Genomic DNA, 15,177 nt, shown 5'->3' on the forward strand with positions numbered 1-15,177 from the left:
CTGGCAACTGCCCAAAGCGAGAAGGAAGGCGGAACAGCCACCCTTTTCTTATGGAAGAGAACTTTGCTCCAGAAACATTACTTCTTCTGGCCGTTGTGGTCTCACTGGTCAGATCTGATGCCTGAGGGCCTGCCAGCCTTTCTTGAGAAAGCCCAGGAAGTTACTAGGGTGATTCCTCTGCTGATTTGTCACTCTCATTTTCTGCATTAGTAGTTCTAGGGCAGGGGCACAGATGGTCTCTGCTGAGTAAGCTCATGCGTGGAAGCTCAAGTCAGCTGCTGTCCCCAGCCATGGCACCGTGGGGAGTCAGTATGTGGGGTAGAAATGACACGTGATATGTAAAACACAAGACCTTTTCTGGCTCTCATCTGCTACAAATAAATGGGCACTTTGGGTTTTGGATATGGCCTGGCCTAAAAATAGTGCTTACAGTGCTTCCACGCATTTATCAGTTGTCCCTGTGTGCTGAGAGCATGTCTGCAGCATTTTCAAGGCCGTAGGCTGACCTTAGGAGTCAGTAAATGTCCTGTCCTCAGACACCTAGCAGCTGGTCAGGGACACCGTGCACTTTATGTCCCCATTGGCAGCAGTGTCCCCCTGAGTCTGTGCAGCCCTGTAGGGAGAATGCTCTGCTCTGCAGCGGCAGGCAGCGCCCATTTTGTCTTCCAGCCACTGGGGCCCAGGGCGAGCAGAGGAGGAGACGATGGGCCAGTCTGCATTGTTGCTTAGGTGACGCTGACTTCCAGGATCCTGCCTGCATTTCAGCTGGGACTCAGAGGGGCCCTGGGTGTTTTCCATGTTGTTGTGCAGAGAAACCAAAGATGCTCACACACTTGACACTTTCTCTTTGTGTGTGGCCCTGGAGATGATTGTTAAGCCCCCGAGTAGCAGTTTGCATGCATGAAATGTGTTTTCTGGAATGTGTCTGTGTCTTGCATTCCTATCACAGTGATAAAATGCCGTGACCAAAAGCAACCTGGGGAGGAAAGGTTTTATTTCATCGTGGACTCCCGTCCCTGGGGAACATCAGGCTAGGCCTTCCAGTCAGGAAGATAAGGGGCAGGACCTGGAGCTCAAGCTGTGGAGGAGTGCTGCTCACGGCCTGCTGCTCATGGCTTGCTCAGCCTGCTTTCTGATACACTCAGGACCCCTTTCCCACAGTGGCCGGGGCTTCCTACATCAGCCAGTAATGCAGAAAGCGGCAGACCCCGAGCAGCGTGGTTGGGCATTCTCTCAGCTGTGGTCCTCTCTTCCCAGACGACTCTACATGATGTGCAGTTGCCGTGCCAGCCAGCACAGCCTGCTTTTGCTAAATGCACTGTAAAGATTTTTACCCAACTGGATGCCTCCCTCATATATCTGGCTGCTCCTGGGAAGGCGCCTCATGTGAGCATGTTTGGTCTGGCCATGCTTTGTCCCTGTTGAGAAATGTCTGCTCATTTGCCTGTTTACTTGTGGTTGTGTATATTTGTAAACTTTTTGTCTTGAGTAATTTCTCTGTGTCCATCCTCAACCGCCTCTCACCCACCTGTTTGCCATCTTCTCATCTGGCTCGTGTCATTCCATCTGTAGTGTAAGTATTTCCATCCATGCCTAAAGGTAAGGGGCTCTTTAAACATGCACATCTGTTTGCATCGGTTACAGATGAGGGCATCGCCGACTGAGTGGTCTGCTCTGCTGATCGCAGCCTTAATCTTTTAGTCAGTCTGTCCTGTGGCCTGTTCCACGTTCTGTCCTTTCCTTAAGTGAACTGATCAAAGAAACGGGCTTCTGTGCGTCCTGTAGAACTTAATGTGTGTGGGGGTCTGTTGACCCCAATGGTAAGCCGCACTGGCACCTGCCCCTGGGATTCCTCTGTGTGACAGGTAAACCTGGAAGCTTGTGCAGACTCTGGTGGGCAGGAGTGACACTGCAAACTTCTCATGGTGTGTGCTTGTGTTGTGAGAAGCTAGCACAGTGATTGACTGGCTGAGGGCGTGGGGCATGCGTGATAAGGACACAGTGCTTCTGTCCTCACTCCTTGCTAGGTAACCAGGTAGTTTCTGTACACCTCCTCGCCTCTTACTGCATAGCTTGAAGTCACTACATACAGGGAAGCCAGTGCTTACTGCCCTTTCCATGCTAACTTCAAAGTAGCAGGAGGTTTCTCATAGGTAGCCGGCGAGGGGTGAGGGCATGTGTGCGGCCTAGCCCTGCAGTGTGTAGTCGTCGGCATTCACTGTGTGTTGCCCCTGACAAATGGGCCCTAGGCCTTTTGATGCAGGCCCAGGAGTCTGTGACTGCTCCTGTCCTGTTAGGTCTCACAATCAGAGCACTCTGCTCATTCTGTGCATCTTCTGTCCCAGGCCCTGAGGAGTCCCTATCTCTGAGGAGTCCCTGGTTTTCTGTTCGCTTGTTTGTTTGTTATTTGTTTCTGGTTTTTTCTTTTCTTTCTTTCTTTCTTTCTTTCTTTCTTTCTTTCTTTCTTTCTTTCTTTCTTTCTTTCTTGTTTGTTTCTTACTGAAATGTGATATTTACAGAACTTAATCCCCAGCCCCAGGGGTGCTTTAGAGATAAAGCCCACTATGAGCCCTTCCAACTCAGGATTAGGACTCCAAGACTTCTTTTTGATCTGTGGTTTCTTCTTCCTTCTCTCTCTCTTTTTTTTATTTTTTTTTATTTTTTGGTTTTCGAGACAGGCTTCTCTGTGTAGACAAGGTTGGCCTTGGAACTCACAGCGATCCGCCTGCCTCTCCCTCCTGACGCTGTGATCAGAGATGTGCAATAGCACCTGCCAATCCTGGGGCTGGGTTTGTTTGTTTGTTGTTTGGTTTTTCAAGACAGGTGTTCTCTGTGTAGCCTTGGCTGTCCTGGACTCACTTTGTAAACCAGACTGGCCTCGAACTCACAGTGATCCACCTGCCTCTGCCTCCCAAATTCTAGGATTAAACCGGCAATCCTATGGTTCTTGAAGCTGTGCTTTCCCTACCTGTGAACGTTCCGGTCTCTCATGGACCCCAGCATCCCAGTCCTCCCTTAACCCTGCGCTGTACTCAACAATGTCAGAAATGATGGCAACCGTCCCACTGGTGGCCTTTGAGAGCTGTCCTCAGCTGTGTGCTCGCCTCTGATGCCAGGGGGCAGGTGTGGGCACTTTACCTTGTGTTATGGTCCCCAGGGAGAACTCTGTCTTTTCAACAGCTACCTGGGTGTGGAATCAAATCTGTTGTGAGGGTCCAAGAATCGCTGAGGGAAGACCCAGGCTCGAATGCAAAAGCAAAGAGCGTTTATTCTGCAGAAGCAGCTGGTGTGTAGGGTCAGCAATCCATACAAAATGGCGGCAACCCTGAGAGGAGCTTGCAGGCTCCTTTTAAAGCCAAGTAGGGGATTTCCAGCAGTGGTCATCCAACCTTTGTTAGGCTTGGTTGGGTTCATGTAAAGGGTACATGTATGCTCCCGATGTTCCAGCCTTGGGGAAGGAACGATCACCTCATATCTAGGCCAGATGTTGGGGTAGTCATTGATTGGTTGCCCCTTTCCTGAGGCTTTTTCGAGAAGTCTAATGAGGCTTTCTGGGAAACCAAAAGCTAATGCTCAACTTGGTGGCCTGATTCAAAATGGAATAGGCTTGGTCTTCTCGCTATTTGTTTGATTTTGCTTACAACTTAAGAAAAATTATTTTCTTAATTTATTCTTAACCTCTGGAGAGATGACTCAGTGGTTAATCCTTTTTGCTGTTTTTGCTGCAGAGGAACTGAATTTGGTTCTCAGCACTCACACGGGAGCTCACAACCACCTGTAACTCCAGTGGGTAACTCTGCGGGTGCCAGGCGTGCTCATTTAGACTAACATTCATTCATAAGCCTTTTTAAAAATTAAAATTTCCTCTTTTTCTGTGTATGTGTTTCCATCTGAATGTACTTGTGTGCATCATGTGTGTTCAGTGCCCACAGAGGCCACAAGAGTGCATCAGATCCCCTGAAAATGGAGTTGCAGTCAGCTCTGAACCACCTGACAGGAGTGCGCTCAGAACCAAGCTTAGGTCCTCTGCGGGAAAGGCAAGTGGGCCGAACTGCTTAGCTACCTCTCAAACTTTTAAGGTCTTTAATAGCAAAATTAGGTTTGCTTTGTAGTTATGAAAAGTTTATCTCAACTCCAAAGTTGAGATAGTCAAAGACGTTAGGAAAATCTGGTTGCTAGTCCTGTTTTCTAGCTACCCCCCCCACTTCCCCCAGCAGGCAACACTTAAATATTTTAGTCATGTGTGATGTGTACATAAGACTTGTTTCCTTCTGTCTTAAATAAACGGTGGACATTGTGCACATGGCTTTCTTCTCAGTGTTTCTCTCTATATCAGATTAGAATTCAGGTCCTCATTAGAATTAAAACTCTGTTCTTTGTTTGTAGGTTGGTTTGGTTTTTTGAGACAGGGTTTCTCTGTGTAGCCTTGGCTGTCCTAGACTCGCTTTGTAGACCAGGCTGGCCTCGAACTCACATCAGTCTGCCTGCCTCTGCCTCCTGAGTGCTGGGATCACAGGCGTGCGCCACCACGCCCGGCTTAAAGCTCTGTTCTTTTTCAAACTCAGAGCTGTTCATTTGGGCTTGTGCTTTGTTGTGGAGGTGGACACACCCCTGCATGTTGTAGGGATAGTTGCAGGCTGGCCTGTACTTTTTAGTTGGTGGTTGTGACAACCAAGCACACTACAGATGTCACCGAAGTTCCAGGGTGGGGCTGCAACTAAGAACAGTATTTCCAGTGTCTACATGGGGCCTTCCCTGTAAGTAGGTCCCAGGAAGTGAAGGGAACCCTTTATTGTGCAGTAGCCTGATTTACAAGCTGGAGTTTCTCTTTTGGGGGCTTCTGTTTCTTTTTCAAATCAAGGAGGATAGAATTGTTGCTGAGTAATGCCTAGAGGGAAGAGAGACACTTACAGATCCTCTCCCTTCTGCATCAGTGTTGCTAACAGCTGGATGTTCCTGCCAGGCTCACAGGGCAGAGCCCCTCTGTGTGGCCCCTTTCTTCCTTGTGTCCTGTGTACTGGAGGCGTAGAGCCTAGGGCCAGGCTGAGTGGGGTGGATGGACCATAAGCAGGTAGGCCTGCCTGGCAGATGTGCCTTTGTTCTGCTTGTTCCTGCTTCCTCCCATTTGCACAATATAAAAACTCTGCACCGGTCTACTCTGGTGCCAGAGCTGTAAGGCTGGAACCTACCTTTTGGCTTTGAAATTGCTTTGCCATCTGTGTGCTGTGAGACCTCCTGTCTGTAAAGCAGGGAGTGCCACAGTCTCTGTCCTGTAGTGTGGCGGCAAGAGAAAAGGGGGGATGGGAAGAAAGCCCCCGAACGTACCTTGCCACTGGCTGCCCACCTGCCCAGGGAAAGCACTGCCACACTAGTAGGCTGTCCTGTGCTCTTCAGGGGTTTCAAAGAGAAAGTTTGTAGGTTGGATGGTGCGTAGGTCACTGGCCTGGGGCTGAGCGGAAGCCGGAAGCCGGAAGCCTTTCATGGAAGTGGCTCCTCGCCTTGGGTGCACCTGCTCCTCTCCTCTGGAACTCTCCATGGCATACACAGTGCAGCAGAAAGAGCTGTCACATTCACACAAGGGGAACAAAAGGGGGCATCTCTGGTGCTTTTGGAACCAGGGTCATCTTTAGCAGTCATTTCAAACGAAACACATAGCTGAATGGTGGTGGCACACACCCTTTAATCCCACAGTTGAGAGGCAGAGGCAGGTGGATCTCTGTGAGTTGGAGGCCGTCCTGGTCTACAAAGCGAGTACTAGGACAGCCAAGGCTACACAGAGAAAGCCTATCTCGGCGGGTGGGTGGGAGGAGGAGTCACATGAAATACGAAGACCAGATGCACGTTCCAAAGAACGATGCATGAGGCTGGGACCAGCCGAAGAGTGGCCTGTTTCCTCTGAACTCAATCATTCTAAAGGCTCATTGGAAGTCCAGGGACTCCGGCCGCAGAGGTGTCTGGCCAAGGCTAGCAGGTGAGCTGGAGGGAAGGTGGCTCAGGGATGCTGAAGATGCCATGTCCATCCTCTGTTGCTGTGTGAGCAGCTTTGCTTGGTGGTTTGTCCAGCACCATTTCCCCACACCCCAATCAGGCTATTGGCTGAGCTGTAGCCAGCTGCCATGGGCCTTGCTACTGTCCCAGCAGCCTGGGGTCTTCAGGCCTCTGGGTGCAGCCCAGGCCATTGCTCACATTGCAGAGCCCCAAGGGGTCCATGTACAAAGCATGAGCTAGTTTGTTTGTTTTCTATGAAGGCATTGAGGTGGGAGACTGGGCTTGTGGTGATGGTACCAGAGGAAAGGGCACACAGAACAGCACCTCCACGGGAGTCTTGTTCTGAGAGTGGACATAGTGCCTGAGTTACGTAATATCTGCTCTACAGTCAACTCCAAGGTCTACGTAGAGACTTCTGAGCACTGGCAGAACACCCAGCTAATTCAAGGCAAAGGGTTGGTATAAAGTAAAGGTAGTCTAGGTGTGATTCACCCACACATGTGACATGTGCATCGATCCAGAGACAGGATCCGAGGGCGCATGTGTGCATGGGTTCTGCTTGCGTTTTCCTGTCTCTCCCCCCTGCTGCCACATCCCCCCTACACCCTCACCCCCCCCCCCCCCAGTGGCAAGTCTGTGCTGTGGAGGTCCAGCCTATTATAGTATTCCTGGGTGTATGAAAGGTAGGCGTGCAAGCACCAAACAGCGCTCCTCTGTGCTATCTGCCTTAGTGTCTGCCTGCAGGTTCCTTCCTTGAGCCTTGTCCTGACTTCCCTTCCTGATGGATAGTGAGCTCTAAGAAGAAACAAACCCTTTTCTCTCTGCTTGCCTTTGGCCATGGTGTTTACCACAGCAATAGAACGCAAACTAGCACAGCAGGAAAGCCAGAGGAAGGACCAATGGCACGGAACTGCTTTTCACGGGAGAGATCTGCCTCTGCTGGACTTGGTTGGGAAGATCTCTTTGACCATCGGGATTGGGCTGAGTGCTGCTGGGATTCCAGGAAACAGCCTGAAGACCGGCGAGGCCAGAGCAAGGAGACAGGGAATCTTGCTGTGTGCACTTGTGTGTGTTGGTGTGCTCCCTGCAGGAGTGCTGTGTGGCTCTGGATCTTCATGGCTGTCTCTCTCCAAAGGGAAAGGAAGCGATTAACAGAAGACAGCCATGTCGCTAGCCGAGAGGCTCTTTACTCACCTGCTCAGCTCTGCTTGCTCTGCCACCATGTTTTCCCCTTTGTTTTTTTTCTCCTCACTTTCCACTCTTGAAGAGAAATCTAAAGGTTATGTTCTGACATATGGAATGCACTGTGAGCCCTAGCCTTTGCAGGAAAGAACTGTCCTGATGGCTTTATACCCAGGTTCCTGTTGGCTTTATACCCAGGTTCCCCTTTTAAGGGAGCCCTCTCCTCTGCCTGCTTACTTAAGGCCTTCCTGGGTCTCCCCAGAGACACACAGTGTGTCTGGTATAGGAACCCATCCTCTGGGTACTGCCTAGGGCTGGAGAGCTGCCGCTGAGGTAGTGGCTTAGCTGATGGCTGTCTGATGAGTGGGTGAGCTGGGTGCTTCGGGATGCGTGCGGGGGCCTGTGCTTCTTACGGCATTCACTTTGAGCACATGGGCTTGGAGCAGAGGGCAGCTGTCAGGGAGCAGAGGCCTTGTTGCATTTACTGCTGCTCTCCAGCTCAGCTGGACTGACTGGTTAAGACAACTCCCAACAAGGAGGAAACGGGAGGCTCTGAGCCCTGCTTCAGCCTTCCACCTGCAAAGGCTGGTGCCGCTACACTGCATGGTCTATTTATTTAAGAGAACCATTCCCACAGTCCTGGTTGAACAGGACAGTGGTGCTAGACAGTGGTGCTAGAAGCCCTACAGCAGCAGAAGACACACTGCCATGCTGCGTGCGGTTTCCAAGCCCAGCGTGGGGTTTGTCAAGAGGAAACTTACTTGAGTGGAGCCCTGCCCTCTTTCTCTTCCCTCATGGCTGTGTCTCTCCTTCAGGCTACACAGCTGTCTACATGGTTGGAGGCAATAGCCTCCTCACACCTGGCACCTAGTCTCTGAAGTCTGCCCTGTGAGAGCAGGAGTCAGGGAGCAGTGAAGGCACGGGAGGCACTGCAGAGGTGCGCCTCGGGAGTCCTTCCTAGACCTCACTAGCATGTGGAGCCCCGCCGTGTCTGTCAGAGCCGGCCCTGGGAAAGAGATGGAGGCCAGAGCACCAGGCTTTCTTTGCACCGTCCTAAGTTCCTCAGGGTTAGATTCTTTTCTTCTGTTGCAGACTCCAAAATCCCCATGAGCTGTTTTATTTCATCTTGAGCTGTGCTTTTCAGGAGGAATACCTAACTCGATAGGTAATGTTTTAGAGACTTGTTTTGTCATTTTGTGTGCCAAAAGAAAATGCCCATAAACTCCCCAAACTACTGCATGTTTCCCCTGCTGCGGTGTCTTTCACTCCATGGAGCCGTTTTCCAGGCATCCTCATTTTGAAACAAAGCCTTATGTGGTGTGGTGACATTTAATTTAGTGTTTCTCATTTCAAAGCCCTTAAAAATATTAATTAATTCCTGTCAACCCCCAGGAGGCACATTATTAATATCCGAAGTGCCTTTCATGCTGGTCCATTAATGTGTCCTCTCAGTGTGATAGGTAAGAAAGGAGGTTGAATCTTTTTTTTTTTTTTGCAGTTGCACAATATAAGACCTTGTTAGAGCCAAGGTCAGAAATAACGAATCCCTAATTTTACTAAGATGCTGGAGTGATTCCAGCTCTGTGGCTTTGGGTATGCTGTGGAGAGCAACACTTCTGTTGAGGGGTGCTGTCTGGAGGCAGGGGCTGAGTTTTCAGTGGAGCTTTACAAATCCAGCTCGATAGCTGTGCAGAGGTGCACAGGGTTGAGAAAAACTGCTCGGCAGAAAAGAGATAAGTGAGAGCAGGGGGCTCCGCATGTCCATGGCCGTCTCCACCAGTAACTGACGGTCCACATGTGAACCCAGACACTGCCTAACACATGGGCATTGCTCCTGGGGGGCAGGGAGTGTCTCATTCTGCAGTGCTCTCTACTTTATGTGGGGTCTTTCCCTCCCTCTGTCCCTCCCTCCCTGTCCTACCTTCTATTTTTGAGACAGTGTCTGTCGTCCTGGCTGTCCTGGACCTGGCTCTGTGGACCTGGGTGGCCTCAGACTCACAGAACCCGCCTGCTTCTGCAGGCCCCACCACTGCATGCCTGGCTTTGTGCAGGGGTGCTTCTGTAGTTTACCACAAGGCCGTGTCCCGCTGAGCCGCTCGCCCTGCCCTCCTCATCGCTCTGACAGCTGAAGTTCTGAAGCTCTTTGGTCCATTACGATGAGTGAGTGTGCTGTGCAGGAGCGGGAGGCATACATCTACCCTCTGAAGGCTGGGACCAGAATCTGGTGACACTCAGGGGAAATGTGAATGCTGGGGACAGGATTCCCTTGGAGCTGTGACCATGAGGCGTTGGCCCTCCTGTGTGAAAACTGAGGAAGTTAAGAGTTTCTCTGTGGAAGAGAGTGCTGCGAGAGCATCCTCATGAGCAGTGATGGCATCCGGGCCCTTCGGTCCACACACTTAGAGGACTCAGGGATAAACAGGAGAGTGAGCACATGCATTAAGATTAATTGAACCCCCACCCCCATGTTTTCCAATAAGATTTTGAGGGAGGAGAAAGCTTTTAAAGTAAGTCAGTCTTTGTACCCTCCTGGCTGGAGAGGAGGCATGGCCCCGGTTGCTGCGACCTGAGAGTCAGCCTCTGCCTTCTCTGGGAGCTTCCTTCCCTGCATTCCTGCTCTGCTGGTCTCTCTCAGGGTTCCCCCCACCTGAAGATGCCTCGTCTCCAGGGACAACAGCCCCTTTGCATTAACAGGAGGAGGCAGCTCTGCTGTGGAGACCTGGCCACCTCCAGGGCTTGCAAACCACTAAGATTGAATTTGGTTTATGATTTCCCTGTTATTTCTCTTGGTAGTAAATAGAAACGTTTTATAGAGACATAAATAGCAAATTCTGAGGCCCTTTGACTCCTCTTTCTCAGGCCCCAAAGAAGCCTAGGACAGATGGCCTCTGTGGTGCCTATTAGCATACCAAAGCACACTCTGGCAGCCAGGCTTGCCCAGCCTGAGGCCCCTCTGACCCCCTTCTCCCTACGTGGCCTGCCCTAACCTCTCCATCCCAGGGCTTCACTCTGCTCCCCAGTTTCTCTGCCCAGCCATGCACTCTTGGTCATACGCCCCCCCGCACGCCCCCAGCCCCGCTCTCTTTATACTGCCATGAAATCACCATGCACTGTTGGCCCCTTCTGCACCCCCCCCCCCCCCCCATGCTCTCTTTATACTGCCACTTCTGCCATGCACTCTTGGTCTGTGTGTCCACCCTACACACACACACACACACACACACACACACACACACACACACACACACACACTCCTTTTTGTTTCTATTTATGAGAGTATTTTCCTCTCTATTCTGTTTAGGATTATGTAAGTATATTCATTGGGGAAAAAAGGGGCAGGGCTGGAGAGATGGCTCAGGGGTTAAGAGCACTGTCTGCTCTTCCAGAGGTCCTGAGTTCAATTCCCAGCCACCACATGGTGGCTCACAACCACCTATAATGAGATCTGGTGCCCTCTTCTGGCCTGCAGGTGTACATGCAGATAGAGCACTCTGACATTTTAACAGAAGTATATCCATTGCTTTCCGGATTTGGTTGATTGGTGTAGTAGTGTATTGAGATTTCTTTATTAATAATTTAAGTCAATTTTCCTCCGGTGCGCCACCGACGATCCAGTTTTCATTATGGGCCGCCGCCCTGCCCGGTGTTACCGGTATTGTAAGAACAAGCCATATCCAAAGTCTCCCTTCTGCCGGGGTGTCCCTGATGCTAAAATCCGCATCTTTGACTTGGGACAAAAAAAGGCAAAAGTTGATGTATTCCCACTTTGTGGCCACGTGGTATCAGATGAATATGAACAATCTCTTCTGAAGCGCTGGAAGCTGCCCGTATCTGTGCCAACAAATACATGGTGAGGAGTTCTGGCAAGGATGCCTTTCATATTCCAGTGAGGCTCCACCCTTTCCATGTCATCCGAATCAACAAGATGTTGTCCTGTGCTGGGGCTGACAGGCTCCAGACAGGTGTGCGTGGTGCCTTTGGGAAACCCCAGGGCACAGTGGCCAGGGTTCACATTGGCCAGGTCATCACGTCCATCCGCACTGAGCTGCAGAATAAGGAGCATGTGATTGAGGCTCTGCGTAGAGCCAAGTTCAAGTTCCCTGGCCGCCAGAAGACCCACACCTCAAAGAAGTGGGGCTTCACCAAGTGTAATGCAGATGAGTCTGAAGACATGGTTGCTGAGAAGCGGCTCATCCCTGATGGCTGTGGGGTCAAATATGTCCCCCATCGTGGTCCCCTGGACAGGTGGAGAGCCCTGCCTTCCTGAGGAGGCCTTCCACTGTGATGATCTTCTGTACCCTACCAAATCATGTTCAGTAATAAATCTCACAGCCAGTTTAAAAAAAAAAAAAGTAATAATTTAAGGCAATATCAGAATTAGAATTGATTCCCCAAATAATGGAACTACTGATTTTTTAAAAAAATAATTAATTAAATTTACATCCTGATTGCAGCTTCTCTTCCCTCCTCTCCCCCCTTTCTCCTCAGAAAAGGGGAGGCCTCCCTTGGATATCACCTGGCCTTGACGTATCACGCTGGAGCAGGACTAGGTGCACCTGCTACTGAGGGCAGATGAGGCCTCTCAGCTGGGGACAGGGACCCAAGGCAGGCAGTGCAATCAGAGAAGGAGTCCACATGGAGACCCCGCTGCACAGGTGTTACACGTGTGCGGAGGGCCTGGTCCCATCCCACATGTGCTCTCTGGTGCTTCAGTCTCTGTGGGGCCCTATGAACCCAGGCTCGTTGATTCTGTAGGGTTTTGGGGGTGTCTTTGACTCCTCTAGCTCCTTCAATACTTCCCCCTCTTCCACAGGACTCCCCGAGCTCTGCCTGATGTTTGGCTGTGGGTCTCTGCATCTGTTTCCATCAGTTGCTGGGTAAAGCCTCTCAGATGACAGTTACGTTAGGCTCCTGTCTGCAAATATAGCAAAATATCATTCATAGTGCCGGTGGTGGGCTCTTATGGCCCAGTTCAGTCTGGACCCTTCCAGATGCTTCTGGCTGTACTTTCCCTCATAGCTACAGTAAAAACCTTCTCCTTAACCAAAGTGATTATGTAATTGCTCCTAGGTATGGTGTTAATTTCAAAGATTGGAGGAGAAAGACCACTGACCTAAATCATCACAGCCAAATTACTAATTAAAGCAAGCTCTTTTATTTGCATACACAGGCTGCCTTCCCCAAAGTTGGGTTTTGGAGGTAAGCATTGGATGTGAGGAAGATAAGGTTTTTATAACTCAGGGGTAGGGGATTTCCAAATGGATTTAGTGGCAAAACAGTAGGGGTTACAGGAGCAGAACCAGTTAGTCATAGCAGCAGCCTCCCGACACAAGGACAGGCTTGCAAGGTGGCCTACCACAGCAACAGAGACACGGCTGCCATTCCTGAAACAGGCAGTGCGGAACCATTTGTGGATAAGGTTACAGGTGGGGCAGAGCCCAATCCTTGAGAAATAGATTTAATCATAAACAGGAGTGAACTTAGTTTGTCTCTTCTGTAAGGTGGTTTTTGAGCCTAAGATGGAGGCAGAGTGGTTCTTCGGTGCCCGAGGAGGAGACGGCAGAGAACTACCACAGGCATCTGGGCGAGTCCAGAGCAGGGAGAGCAAACAAAGACGGAACCAGGCCGTGAGAGGAAAGAGAGTGGAGGAGAGAGAGAGGGACTGAGGAACAAGAGAACAGTTTGCTCCGATTTCTTTGGGACCTAACACACTTGATAACCTGTCTTGAGGGAGGCCTGCCTTTCCATGTCCATACTCCCTGTGTGTCACCTGAGAGCCTTCCTGGAATAGGAAATGTCCACCCTGACTCTGAGTATTATCTCCCCACCTTCACCTTCCCTGTCTTGCAGCCTCTGATGGAGTCTTGGGGATGGTCTTGTCCATCTTGTTCTGCTCTGGGGTGTAATTCTGAGGTGAAATGTTCTATACCTCTCCTTTCTGTCTACTCAGATGTGACTCACACCAAAACACAGTCATATGTAGATACAGCTTTTTTCTTTCCTTTCCTTCTTTCTTTTTCCATCACAGACAGCCGGAAGAAGGATCTGCTAAGATGGGATGTCGTGTGTTATTCAGTTTGACCAAAATAGCAACAGTGACTCAGAGGGAACTCCCAGTGTGGGCTCATTCAGAGCCCCTTGTCCAGTGCTCTGTTTGCATGGCAGGTGGGAGCCACACCTCTGAGAGGAGGCGACTGAGAGATGAAAATCAACTCTGGAGCCAGAGGAAAACCTGCTAGCTCAGAGAGGCAGAGAAAGCACCTAGCTGCCCTTCCTACTCCGTTCACATCCCAGAAGAAACCCAAAACCCCCAAAGCCAAAGAGCTTGCTAGCTCAAAGCTCAAAAGCCTCTTCTTATCTACACTGTCTTAAAAAACACCCTTCAACTCTAAGACCCTTTTATACTTTAATCCCTATCACCTGGTTTCTTGCTCTGCCTCTTGACCTAGGGTTAACTTTATCAAATCCTGTATACAGAAAACTCTAGGATTAAAGGCGTGGGCCAGGGCTGAGCCACACCATAATTATCTGTTTACAATAAACAGAAATTTCTTGGATTAAAGGTATGTTCTAGGGCTGAGCCCTAGACAAAAACAAAAAACAAGTTTTTACAGCTCACAATCTTGGGGTTCACAGTGGGATCAAATATCCTGCAACAGGTGACGTCTTGCTGTAGAGTCTGAAGCAGTCTCCAGGGCTGCCATTTGAAGTTCTCCACCCATTTTCACTTCGCATTGATTCTGTGATTTCAGAATGCACTTCTTGTTTGGATGTAGCTGTGGAGAGCATGTAACCAGCACAATTAAAATGATAAACGCTGGCAGCAGGTAGAAGAAGCAGGACCCAGGTTCAGTTCCCAGCACTCACATGGCAACTTGAAACCATTTTTAACTCTAGTTCCAGGGTTCTGGCCTCTGTAGGCATTGTACATACGCAGTGTTTAAAAAAAAAAAATCTGGCTCTGCTGGTGCATTTGGTTCCAGCACTCAAGAGGAAGGGGCAGACAGATCTCTTGAGTTCAAGGCCAGCTTAGTTTACATAATGAGACCTTGTTTTATTTTCTCAGATTTGTATTATATCTGTCTACCCTCTTAAAATTATTTATTAGATTTATCTATTATATATATATATATATATGAATGTTTTCTTGCATGTATGTCTTTGCACCATGTACATGTAGCAGGTATTCTTGGAGGTCAGGAGAGGGCATCAGAACTCTAGTTGTGGATGGTTTTTAACCACCATGTAGGACCTGGGGAATCGAACCTGGTATCTCTGGTAGAGCAGCCAATGCCATTAACTCCTGAACCATCTCTCCAGCCCCATTTCTCTCTTTGAGACAGGGCCTTGCTAGGCAGCCCGTGCTGCCTTAGCCTGCCTGTTGCTGGGGTTACAGACATGTATTGGCACACCTGCCTCAGAGCTGTGGTCTCACTGATCACACTCACACCTTGCTTTGTGGGATTAGGCAGGGTCCCAGTCCACAGTACTGAGTCTGTGTCCTGGGCAGCATCCCTCAGGACACAAAGGAAACTGTCAGGTGACCCAAGGGTGACTACCGCTTTTTAAATTCTCTTGAGAGTGGAGGCTGTGCGTGGCAAACACTGGCTCTACTGTACTGTAGCCCCTTTCAGATCGCCTGGTGTGCAGGCTACTGATGGACGCTGCAGTGCCCAGTCGGCACCCACGTGTCGCTCCCACAGCGCTTTACAGAGTTGTGTTGACATTCGCTTGTGTCACTTTGATGTCAGATAGTATTTCATCATTTGATTTGTTCCTTTACTAATTGCTATAATTAATGTCACTAGCAATCTGGTGTCACTCACAGACTGGCTGTTGTTAGTGTGCCATCAGGATGTAGAGAGGACAAGTGTGCACCCCGTACTGGAGGGCACACCAGAATTGTAAGCAGTGCTGCCCTCGCAGTTCCCTTTAGATGTTTGCACACGGTGGACAGTGAGCAGCATTGGTTCCTCAGACATCAGAGCAGCTCAGGGAAGAGCCAGG

At 49.9% G+C, this 15,177-nt stretch overlaps 1 protein-coding gene and 1 pseudogene across 1 annotated transcript in view; both read left to right on the forward strand.

Annotated features, from left to right (window-relative positions):
• Positions 1 to 15,177, forward strand: part of Rptor (regulatory associated protein of MTOR complex 1) — a 298,025-nt gene that overhangs the window by 91,370 nt on the left and 191,478 nt on the right. The gene's annotated exons all lie outside the window — the stretch shown is intronic.
• LOC127200746 (60S ribosomal protein L10-like) lies at positions 10,762 to 11,501 on the forward strand (annotated as a pseudogene).

This window comes from Acomys russatus, chromosome 16 (genome assembly GCF_903995435.1).
Source record: "Acomys russatus chromosome 16, mAcoRus1.1, whole genome shotgun sequence".
Lineage (NCBI taxonomy): Eukaryota > Metazoa > Chordata > Mammalia > Rodentia > Muridae > Acomys > Acomys russatus.